The following is a 13,293-nucleotide window of genomic DNA, read 5'->3' on the forward strand; positions in this document are numbered from 1 at the left end:
TCAAGAAAGTTTAATTTAAAAAATATGAAGAGAGAAAAAAGCCTCTTTTTTTTCTACCTTATATTGTGTACTAGTTCCAGTATAATTAAAATAAAAACGACTCAAATCTTAGTTAACAGTAAATCTTACAATAGGCAAAGTAGATCAAAATGTTGACAGGAAGCTGCCAACATAGATATGTATAGCATTCCTACCATGCCCCCCCCCCTCAGAGCAGGAATACTGATGGTTCCTTGGGAGTCTCTTATAATTTCAAGCAAGATATTTCTCCTTTTTATAAAGGAATAATCAGTTATGGAAGAAAACTTCTAATTAGAGCCATATATAGAACAATATTTATGGCTGAAATGCCATAATATTAGTTTCTCTAAAGAGAAGTATTTAGTATTTTACCTAACAGTGTAGTGATCTAACTACTTGTCAGCAGGTCCTTATCTGACTGTCAGCCTTAGAATTTGTGTGGTCAGAACCGCAGTGGGCCTGTCACCTAAGCTGTTATGGCTTCAGAATACTAGAACTTAAAATCGTACCTTTGAATCACTCACTTTGCTATTAAATCACTTCTATTTATTCAACTGTAATCTGACAGGTTCTTGAAATAGTATAGAAATCATAAATACAAAAATTTTCTGTCATTTTTTAACAAAAAATATTCTCACAATTTGAAAAAATTCCAAATATATCATCTGGTCATATCAAGCAAATATATATCAAGCAAATACATAGCATTTCTCATAATCTTCCCACCCCCCATTGCAACACACACACATACACACACACACACACATACACACACACACCCCAAATTTATTGCATGGACACAGAAGCTCACTATCCAATTAACACATTTTTTCCCCTACAAGCTGAAACTAGCAGTAATTTATGGCACTGCATTGTGCTGCTGCTTCTCTGTGGAGAGAGCTCAGAGCATTTCTCTTCAGTTCAGAGCAATCCCTACAGGTGTCAGCTAAGAGCCACCAAGCTAGAGGATCCCACTTCAAGTTCCTCCCCAGATAAAATTGATGACTGGTTCTCTTTCAACACACACACACACACACACACACACACACACACACACACACACACTGCCCACTGGCAAAAACAAATAAAAATCTCAGTTGCTTATTTATTATGGATGATACATTCCACACCATTAGCAATTACCAGTCATATCTTTTCTACTCCTTTGCCAAGCCAAAAGAAATGTGCTTTGCTAAAATTTTAGTAATTTGCCAAATAAATCTAAAATTTCACAACCAAAAGTAGTATTTTGAGACCATCCTCAATCTCCTGTGTTAGAAGCCTTTGTGCCTATGTGTGTGTCTGTCTATGTGTGTGTGTATCTGTGTGTGTGTGAAAGAGAAAGACTGTTGAAGCTGATTATCTTATTAATTAATTTTACAAAGAACACATATCTTTTTTGCACCCGTATCTTCTGCCCTCTTCCACTAATATATGCCTTGATTTTTTAAGGAATAGATGAGAAGAAGGGGCAAAAACCTGGAGGAATATATATTCCTGCCACAAGGGAGGTCAACTGGCTCTCCCAGTTCTTGAGGAAGCTCATTGTGTGTAAGAGTATCTGTATTTGTATGACGAAAAAATTCTAGGTTCCAGAAAGAACTGGTGAGTTCACAAATTAAAGGATGAAATAAAAGGAACTGAAAAACAATCCTACTGCAGCCAAAACAAGAAGCGCTCTAATTCAAAAGCTAACAGCCTCATTAATCTTTTTTTTTCCTTTCTAGAATCAAATTCATTCTCAAGTCACTGAAAGGATCAATACAGTGTGCTCACATCGGCTGCAGCTGCATTTATTGTAATATGTTTATAATAACACACACACAAACACACACACACACACACACACACACGCACACACACACACAACCTTTCCATAAACCCTTCGATATATATCTTCATAAAGAACCTGAAATCTTTGAGAGAAATTTTAGAAGTCCCTTTTTGCTTCTGGCGTTTAGGAAATACCTCAGTGCCAATGTACGCCCCAAATTCTCCCTGGCTTTCCCGCCCAGTCTCTGGGCTCCATCTCTAATACCAGTGCATTTTCTTGGAGCCTGGAGTCTACTGCACGAATTAAGGATAGGCATAGTATGAGCTGCTAAGGAAGAGAAAGAAAGATATAGATGGAAATATATTTTATTGTATTGTTTTGATTTTTAACCACCCTGTTTTTTTTTCTTTCTTTCTTTCTTTCTTTCTTTGAGAAATAAATCACTGCATCTACCTTTTAAGTTACAACCCCAGTTCCACCATCTCATCTTGCTATTTCAAAGGCTTCATGCAAAACAACCAAGATCTACACTCCACCCTCCCGCCACCTATTCTTCCCTGTGTATTTGTGGCAAATCCTGGCTCAGTTACAAAAGGGAAAGATATCCTTCTCTAGCTTGCCTCGCCCCATCCCCTCCCCCCCAACCCAAATTGAGCTTCTTTACCTGCCTGGTTATTCCCCTTAGCTTGAGCCAGAGGCTGAAGCCTGCATCGGTCAAAGAATTTCCTGAGGTCTACGGATAAGGCGAATGCTGATGCCTTTCCAGAGGCTCCAGGCTTGAGAGTCTATCTCCAGGAGTGCGGGAGGGGAGAACAGGCAACCGAGGGGATCGGGAGGAGGAGGAGGAGGAGGAGAGGGCAAAAGCTGGGAAGGAAGAGGCGGCGGCGGCGAAGCCCGAGAAGGCTGGATTACGTGACGCCGGGTGCTGTCCTTCTGAAAGAGAAGGGCGGAGCTGAGATCTCCGCAGTACCGTGGAGAGCGTCCGGCCGGGGCTCGGGCTGGGAAAAGGGTGGGCTCCGCTGACCAGCGCAGCCCCTCCAGGCCTGGATGCTGCGCAGGAGGTGCTTCTACCTTTGCATTGTCCCCCAGCCCCGGGAGCCAGATCCTGGGGGCGGAGACCTGCAGCAAGCGCATCTAACTTGTCACCACCCTCCCTCCCCCATCAGAGAGAGAGAGAGACAGAGAGAGAGAGAGAGAGAGAGAGAGAGAGAGAGAGAGAGAGAGAAGAGAGAGAGAGAGATCAGAGAACCATGTAGCTTACTGAGCATGCCCACGCCTCTGCTAGACCCACGAAAGCTTGTGGAGACTCCACTTCTCCGGGGTTTAGTGGTGATTGGGCGGGGGTACTTGAGAGGTTGCCAGGGCAGAGCTCTGCAGCCAACCAAGGAGCTCTTGATTAAAGATGCGCCCTGGCTTTACTTGTGCACCTTGTTCGGAACCCTAGAAAAGCTAGTAGCTCTTCTAGGAATGCAGGGGCAGAGGGACTCACAGCGACAGCGCTGGCGCCCTACAGAATCCAGTGTTCCTGCCCCACCCCTTGCGGTGGCCTTGGCCTAAGTGAGCACACCAGATCTCCGCGATCAGCTGAGACTGTGCCAGAAAGACATAGGAGGAACCCACCCACCGTGCTTATGCGCGGACTGAGACCAGACTTTCGTGTCTGACAAGGTGCTCTGTGCTACAGCCCCTGCTCTTCCAGCTTCCCGTGCTCTGCCTTGGCCCTGGACATCCTCAGCTAAACCAAGTTATCTACCTACTTAACGCTTCCCTCTGTCTCCTCCTTCCTTTTGTAGCTAATAAAACCTGGAGAAAGTGAAATGCTGCGATTCTCTCACCCTTAGAACTGGGCATGCCCAGTAAGCATTGCTGGGTCTGGTGAGAAAGGAGTTAATGTCAAGGGAGCTTGTGATGAGGTGGTATAGTAGTCTTAGTGTCTGTGACTTTAAAATATGGTTTGAGTCTTGTGGACATTCAAATTCCTATCCCCATTATATTTTCACCATGGGTTAGTTTTGGAGCAGCAACAGCAGCTATTTTTATTTCAACATTACAAACCTAATGGTCTCAGCCTCAAATACTGAAACTTAAGACTATTTTCTGCCTCCAGGCCCTACAAGGCAAGAATGTGCAAAAACTAAACATTGCAGAAGTACTGAAATAATATACATCATAGATGCAATATTTGCTTCCTTTCAAAGAAACCAGAATTCATCCCTATGACAAGCCATATTTAAGCTTTTTCTACTTTTGTAAAATAAACTAAATAACCTGAAGGTAGAAACCACAGGTTTCAGTATTTTTATTGCATTAGAAAGGCAGTTTGATCAAGTAATTAATAGAATTAGATTGTCAGGGCTTGAATTCCACCTCTGAAGTTTATTAGATATATGACCTTGGCAAGACACTTTAACCTTATGATACCTCAGTCACCTCATTTATAAAATGTATATAATAAAAATTTTCATTTCATGTAAAGATAAGATGCATAAATGAGCATAAAATATTTAAAACTTTCTTAAGTATTTACTATCCATTTACATTAGTTATTCCAAACCCAGTTTCTGTTCCATTTGACCAAGTGGAAAGCATTTTTTGAAACCCAAATTCCTAGACTATCAAGTGGAGGTACAGATGATTAGCAGCTTGTTTTACAGGATCACCTTAAAAATACAATGAATGAATTTTAAAGACAAAAGTGGCGGCAGAGCCCAAGAAGTGATATTGTAACCCACTTTTTACTTAAAAGTGAATTTTTAAATAAAGTATGTCTAAGTCTCAGAAAAATAACTCATCTAATGTTATAGAGTCATTAAGTGAACTTGGAACAAAAAGTAATCTATTTAATTCAGAGAATGTTTTATTTTTGCCTACTATTTACCAATAGGCTCTAAAGCAAATAGCTCAGAAGGTACAACCACAGTGTCTAGTAGGGAACTAAAGATTATAGTAAAACTAAGTGGAATGGACAGCAGATCTTCAAGAACCAAATCTCAAAATGTTCTATGATGCTCTTAAGATCGCTTGTATTCCTTAATCAGTGAACATTACAGTAGCAGAAAAGACATATAGAGGCACTTTCAACAGCCAAAATCTTGCCTTTCACCTGGTTTCTTAAAGGCCCATTATTTGCCTACTAATATATATGATCTGAACAACTGCCTAGTCTATTTCATTTCCCCTGAATTTTGAATTTTTGAAGTGTTTCTACTGAATTCTTGTTTTCCTTAAGTGTATTTTGTCTTCTTTCATGGTTTAAAAATAAATTAAAATATCTATGCTTCATGCATAAATTTTAAAACAAAAAGTACTCTATGTTCACCTCCTATACACACACATACTATATCAATGGAGGCACTAAACTATGTTTTGCAATATATCCCTTTTATAGTTATTAGAATTTTTTTGTTTATTTATTTATTGTGGTACTGGAAACTGAACCCAGGGCCATTCTACTTCAGTCTCAGCCTCCCAAATGTTGGTATTACAAATATGAGCCACCACACCTGGCTAAATGAGGTGTTTTTAATTCTACTATCATTTTTTGTTTGTGAAAAGATTTAAGATAATTCCTTTGGATCTAAATATTAGGCAATTTTACATTTTTCAGAACAATATAGTACTTTTCTAGAAGGTAGGAAATAGGATTAATTCCTTGCAAGTCACCCAAGGGAATATATCAATTTTAGGCTATAATAATGTGTGAAGGATTTTAACTCCTGTCTTTTTCAAAAACAAATGAGATAATTGTGAAATCAAGGTGGCTGTTTATGATTATGTCTGATTGGGAGAATTTCTGGCAACCCAAATATGAAAACAAAGAATATTTCATGCCATAAACTGGTAAAAAATTTGCAACTATGAAAATGGAAATCCGTGATCACCAAAAACACATATAGTTTTATGGGTTATTAAATTTTAATGAGCATACCAACTTAGAAACTCAATACACACTAAAAAAGAAAACCTGAAACTAAGTTATATGAGATTTTGACTGAAAAACACAACAGAGAGATGCTGCAATCACAGCCTGTGCTTTAACTAGGAAATCAGCGTAAACACCTCATTTTCCAATTAACACCTAGGCAAAGTGAAAGCTTTGAGATAACCATAAATTTCAAGACTTATAGCAATTTGGAGGACGTTTTACTTTTACTAATATAAATACTATAAAGATAAATGGGAATTATAAAAGAAAATATAATTTGATACACATTAGTGCTTTTTCACTAATGATGAGAAACAATTTAAAAGAACAGTAAAAGCCGGGCATGGTGATGCATGATTATAATCCCAGTACATGGGAGGCTGAGAGAGGAGGATTGCAGGTTAGTGGCAGTCTCAGCAACTTAGGCCATCTACAACTTAGTGAGACTCTGTTTCAAAATAAAAGAATAAAATAGGGCTGGAGGTGTATCTTCGAGGTAGAATGCCCTGGGTTCAAAAAAAAAAAAAAATGCCCAGTACCAAAAAAAAAAAAAAAAAGTAAAGAAAGGAAAGGAAAAAGTAAAAGAGAAAAGAACAGTAAGATTTATCATTCTGAAAGAGTTTTCTATTTGCTGTGATAAAGATAAAATCAATTTTACTGAAGTAATCACAGTATTAGGGGAAAAATTACTCAATATTTCAACTACATTTTAGATAGTGAATTCCTCTAGCCATTTACATTAACATGCTGCCTTTTTGAAACGCTATTGCTTATTTCCCAACTTCCTTTGTTTCATTAATGAATATAATCCTTGTTATTTTCTGGTGTTTAAATGTCTTTTACTGGTTTCCTTTATATAAATTATTATGAGTTTTCTAGTTACAAAATTGATAAATAGTGGTTGAGACAGCATGTTGTTGTGTAAACCTCATTTTAAATGTAGCAACTAGGAACTGAAAATGCAAAGAAATGAAATCAAGTCCAGGACTTTGGACTCAGATATAACCTGGAATAAACATACTAGAATTTACATATAGGGAAATCCATATCATTTCCCATAAACCTCACTATGTTAATTTTCAAAAAATTAAGAAACTTAGTATGGTAAATACATTTGTACTACTTGTGAAAATAGCCGGCATAGTAAAATTAGGCTACTTACACAAGAGTGTATAATTTTTCAGTAATCAGAGAATAAAATGGGATTTTAAAATGGCTTCAAATCATTACTTTAATGATAATTATTAAGGTATCAAAGCTACAGAAGAGAAAACACATGCACAGGTACTTGAGAATATGTTTAAGTTCTTGATGCACCTGCTAGGGAGACTTCAGTGTGGGAACCCTGCAGTGTGTTTAATGGGCAATATTTAAAATCTAGGACAGCATTCGCACCTATGCATATTCTACCATTCCTATCTCCCCTCCTCTTTCCCCACAACATAGAAAAAAAATCTTTCTGACAATAACAGAGGCTCCTAAACTAAGGTTATAAGAATCCCTTATCATAGATGTTATTTTCTCATTCTATTAATTGCACACTCGAACCTATCATTGTTACCTCCTTTAATGAGTTGTGTCACATACACACAATTTTCTTTGATTCCCTGCCCCCTCTATACCCCATCCTTCTCATTATTGACTGCCAAACTTCAGGCAAATAATTTTTCATTTATTAGAATCTGAATTTTCCCTTCTTTTCACTGGATCCATGTCATCAGTTAATTTGTTTAGCTTAGCCAGTCATATCTAAGTTACCTTACTCAATTTAAAAAAAAGAGCAAGGGATTTGTACTAAATTTATGATCCCAGTGAAATTTGGAGCCTTATTATATATCTGATTCCTTTCAACCTATTTCTGCCTTGAGAATCTGTGGAATCAATTCTCTGTGAGGGCATCTCAGACTATCTTGTGGTTAGCTTTTTATTTTGAATTTATGGCTGTTTTTGTTTGTTTCTCATTCCTCTTTCAAGCTGTACTGCCCCTCCTCCTTTTATATGGTTTTAAGTCTCATTTGGTTCTCTCTTTCTCCTCTTATTTTTATGTTTGCCTTTCCTATCCACTTTTTTGCCTCATCATACTTTATATACTTTTTCACATGTAATTATGTATATTATGTATATTTATATACATGAATTATTTTATATATACTTATGTGAGTGAAATAGGCTAAACTAAGAATTAATTTGGGACTGTTACCACCAAAATGTGTATATTTCTCTGAAAAGGGCATTCACCACAGCTCCAGGAGCATGTGGTCATGTGAATCCAATGTTGCCACATGATTTTTCAGAAACAGCTAGAAATCTGAAATTTTATGTAAAATCTTGCCTTAATGAATGTTAATCATCACCATTACCACCACCACCATCCTCTGCAAAACCAAACAAACTTCTTCACTAGTTGGAAATGGCTCACAAGCTTCCAATATGTTATTGCCCATTGTGCACACACATAAAACCATAATTATAGATTATGTTTTTGTGTTCAACATTTCAAAAGATTTATTTATGTGTTGCAAATTCAGCCAAAAACATACAGTAGACCAATAGGTGTATTCACAAAGGCTTATATTTAACATGAAGATGATTTTTTTAAAGTAGCTTGAAGCTATGCATGGTGGTGCACTCCTGTAACCACAGGACTTGTGAGGCTGAGACAGAAGAATCATTGGTTCAAGGCAACTTAGTGAAGCCTTTAGCAACTTTGTGAGAACTTGGTTCAAAATAATAAATAAAAAAAGGCTTGGGTTGTCACTCAGAGATAGAATTTTCCTGGGTTTCATCCCCAATACCAATAAATAAATAAATAAATAAATAAATAAATAAATAAATAAAATCTCTATGAATGTGATTCTGTTTGGAAATACAGTCTTTGTGAATGTAATCAAATGGATTAGAGCGGATCTAAATCCATGAAAAGAGATATATTTGAAGAAACAGAGAAAGCACAAGAAAGATAAGCATGAAAACAAAATATTTAGAGTGATGCTGCTAGAAGCAGAGGAAAGCAAGCAACAAAGGCCTAGAAGAAACTCTAACTTAGCAGCTCAAATCAGAGTCAATCCTACTGATATTTTGATTTCAGATTTTCAGCTTTCAGAATTGTGAGAGGTCACATTCCTGTTGCATTTTCTTATGAAAACCCTAGGAAACCAAGAGTAGATATAATAAATAAATGAGGTAGTTCATGAGATGCTTTACAAATATAATATATATATATATATTATATTATATATATATATATCTTTATTACTTTACTTAATCTATATAACAACTTTAAAAAGTAATTTCCGTTTCCTTCTCTATCTCTTTGTCTCTATCTCTCAACAAACTACAAATTAAAGATGCTACCTAACTTGTCCTCAAACTCATAGATTGCTCCTGTAGAAGATCAGATCTGAGATTCAAGCCTATATTCTTTTTCATGGTTAGACTTTGTTTTTAAAAAAAAAAAAAACTATAAAAAACCTTAAAATACTATAAAATGTAATATATGATTTTTAAAATTAAAAAAACTTTTTAAAAAAACCTATAAAATGTAATATATAATTGTCATTCTGTAGTCTTTATTTTTAAGAGACTAAATATGAAGAGATAAAGAACATCACAATAGGAAGAACAATACCTTACTCAAAATGAATACAACTCAGTATTTTAGATGTAAATATAGACCTTATATAGTGCAAGCCAGTTCTTTGGTGGCCGTGGACGGACCCAGTTCTCTTCATTTCTTTCTTGTAGCTCCCTGGAATAGCTATATAATGTGCTGGGGATGCAGTGTTTTAAGACAGGGAGAAACAGCCTGAAGCATAGTCTTGTTTCTGTCCTTTCTGTGAAAAGTAGCAACTTGAGTTAGGGAACTGCCCAGTACAACTCTAGAAACAGGATGTCTTTCATAGTCTGTCCTAGTGAGTCCTATGGCTCTTGAAGTGTACAACATACAACAGCCTGCCTTTTGTGATTTTTCAGCTGTGGTACAAGTGGGCACTCCCTGCTAAGTCCACTCTGGGCAGCTTTCTTGAGCCTATGAGAAATGGATCATGATAAATCCTAGACTTCTGTTGTCCCTTGTTGCCTATTTATAGGGAAAAGTCCACTTAATGAAACTTGATTTGTATGACTATGTTCTGTCTCACTAGACCCAAACAAGTTGGTAAACAATATGAAGTGAACCTGCTTCAAACATAGGATATAAGGATAAGAACAAGGATTATTCTAGTCATCCAGTGATTTAATAACACACACACACACACACACACACACACACACACACACATAATATCAATATTATTTATTTATTTATTTTTTGGTGGTACTGGGGTTCCTGGAATCCCATATACCTCTGGGCTACACTCCCAGACCTATTTTTACATTTTTTTTTTTAATATTTGGAAACAGGGTCTCCTAAGCCAGCATGCACGGCTGGCTTCGAACCTGTGCGATCCTGTCTCTGCCTCCCAAGAAGGGGGATTACAAGCATGCTCCATCACGCCCGGCATAACACCAGTATTTTAAAATATATACTTATTTATTACAACAACATAATACAGAAAACATAAGTTTATAACTTTATTTTCAAAAGTGAATACACTCACTTAAATTTCACCAAGATAAAGTATTAAAATATTAAGCTTATGCCCCTCCTGGTCAAATTTTTTATTCTTCTTTAAAAATTTAATTAAATTTATTGATTTTTCAATCTCCCAAACTAATTATGAGTGCTTTAACAATTTATATATGTAGAATAATTAAAAATGTTCTCTTTTGTCTGGTTTTTGTTGAACTTTACATTTCTATAATTCATCCCTGTTGTCACATATAGCAATAATTTGTTCAAAGCTGTATTCAGTTGTATAAGTATACCAGTATGTATTTATCTATTCCAATGTTGATAAACATTTGAATTGTTTTTAGTACCTAATTCTTACAAATGATGTTATAAGCATTATGTATATCTTGTACACACCCAGTTCCACTAGAACCATGCTTAAGAATGGAAGTGTTGGGTCATTGACTATCTTCAGTAGTTGTTGCCTAACATAAAGTTTTAAAATTTATACTCTGGAAATACATCTGTAAGACTTTCTCCCTTTCTAGCCAAGTAATTAATCAATCATTTTAATTTTTTATATTCTAGCTGATCCTGCTGGTAGTCATTATGGTTTTATTTTTTGTTTTCCAGATGACTAATGATGTTGATCATATATTTATATTTTTGTTGTTCATTAGGATAGCCTTTGTTAGAGGAGACTATTCTTTTTTCCAATTTTTCGATTGATTACCTGCATTTTAAAATTAATTGTAGAATTTATTTTGATATTCTGAATGTGATTTATTTTACAATTAAACATATTAAAAGATTTCCTTCTACTCTGTAGTTTCCCAACAGAAATTTTCAATGACAAAATTCAAATTACAATCTAATTTATTTTCCTTTCTGGTTATTTTATGTGTATTGTTTAAGAAACTTTGACTCTCTTGAGACATATTCTCCTATGTTATATTGTATGTAAAAGAATCCTTCACATTTATTTATTTATTTGTTTGTTTTATTTTATTTGGTGGTACTGGGGTTCCTGGAAGCCCTTCTACCTCCGGGCTACACTCCCACGGGCTACACTCCCAGACCTAGTTTTTAACCTTTTCATTTGGAAACAGGGTCTCTTAAGCCAGCAAGGCTGGCTTCGAACCAGCGCAATCCTCCTGTCTCTGCCTCCCAAGCACAGGGTGTGCCACCAACCCTGGCGAATCCTTCACATTTAGATCAGCATTTCATCTGAGATTAATTTTTCCCATGAGACTATCCAGTTAGCTCAGAGACATACCCCAAAACCGACCATTTTTTTCTCATTATTTGCTGTGATGTTATCTTTGTCAAAAATCAAAAACTAATATATGTGAGGGTGTATTTATGCACTATTCTGTTTCACTGGTTTATTTTTATTATTGTCTGAATAAAATTCTATAATGAATCATAAGATCATATTTTGTAGCTTTTAGTAATGTAACATTATAAATAATTGCTTTTATAATATTTTATATAGATATTCTTTTTCATTTCTAATACCAATCAGCTAATATTACTAAATTCTATCAAATTAATTATCTATTGAGATAATCACATATTTTTCTTTCTTTTGTTAATGTGATGAACTAGTCTAGTTAATATTTAGATGATAACCCCTACTAAATTCCTGTCATATGTACCATATGTTCATTATAGGTTTTAGTTTTATTTAATTATATTTAAAATAAGGGTTCTGCAGCCAAATTCTGAGACAGAGTTACCTATAATTTGGAAACAAGCCTTTACTATCTTTGTAAAACAAGATGTCAGTGCTCTCAATATTTTTCTATTCTCTGCAAGACCATATAAAAAATTGGCACTAATATTTCATTAAATTCTTGGTAGAATATTTGCCAGCAAGGTCATCTAAGCAACACCACATTTTTTGTTCACATACAATACCTGCAGATGCTCCATTTTCCATCGGATTAGTAATTTTTCCTTTTTTCATTTTAAGTTTATAAATCATGGGAAGGTGTTATTTTCTCTACTAAGAATTAATATTTGTCTTTCTTTACATTTTATTATAAGAATTTTTTCTGTACAAGTGGCTTCTGCTACTATACTCTCTTCTCTTTTGGCTGATAGTCTCTTCTGTCTTCTTTATATGTTCTTGAGATATATACTTAGACCATTCATTGTCATTCTTTCTTCTTTTTTAATATCTTCATAAAAGATTTTCATTCCCCTTAGCATGACTTTAGCTATAGCTTACCCAGTTCAGATATGCAATGTTTTTATTATGATTCAGAACATATTTTTCATTGACAGAAAAAAAGCCATACTACTTTTTTGAAATAAATTAGGTTATCTAACTTCCAAACTCTAAGGGATCCATTTTATTCTATTCCTTTATGAGGACTATGTGTAGTTTTTATGCCTTTGTCTTTTCAGAATCTCACACAATCCATCCAATGTAGGTACAGCCTCAAATGAAGCTTATCAAGTAATGCTGTGTGCATATATAAATGTATCAATATTGGTCTCTGTTGTACAATTACATGCACTAATAAATGATGAATAAAATACATTAATTCATTGAAAATAAATGTATAAAAAAAAACCTTTCTAGAAAGTTCTTAAAATGAAAGATTCATAGTTAAGTTTGGGGAAAGATATGAACAAAGATAGTATATAAATAGGAGTTTTAAGTTCCCCTTATTAAATTGCAAAAAGACATGAGGCAAAAGTAAAAACATCCCATATTTTTAAATAATATGAAATTTCTAGAGCACTGATATTTCTTTTTCTAAAATGAAATGGGGTAATAGAATGACCTAACATAGAATTATTGCTCATTTTTCAGTTGTTTATAGTAAAATACCACATAAACACTTAATATATAATTTTAATGTTCCTGAGAAAGGAAGATCTATTTCTATATAAATCAATGCAATCTGAGGCTTCAGAATAATTATATTGCCAAAATCTTTATGTCTTAACCCCAAAATTTTCTCATTGCATTATGAAGTGAATATATTTTTAAATTAACAACTTATACAG

Source organism: Muscardinus avellanarius (assembly GCF_963383645.1).
Source record: "Muscardinus avellanarius genome assembly, chromosome: 15".
In the NCBI taxonomy this organism is placed as follows: domain Eukaryota; kingdom Metazoa; phylum Chordata; class Mammalia; order Rodentia; family Gliridae; genus Muscardinus; species Muscardinus avellanarius.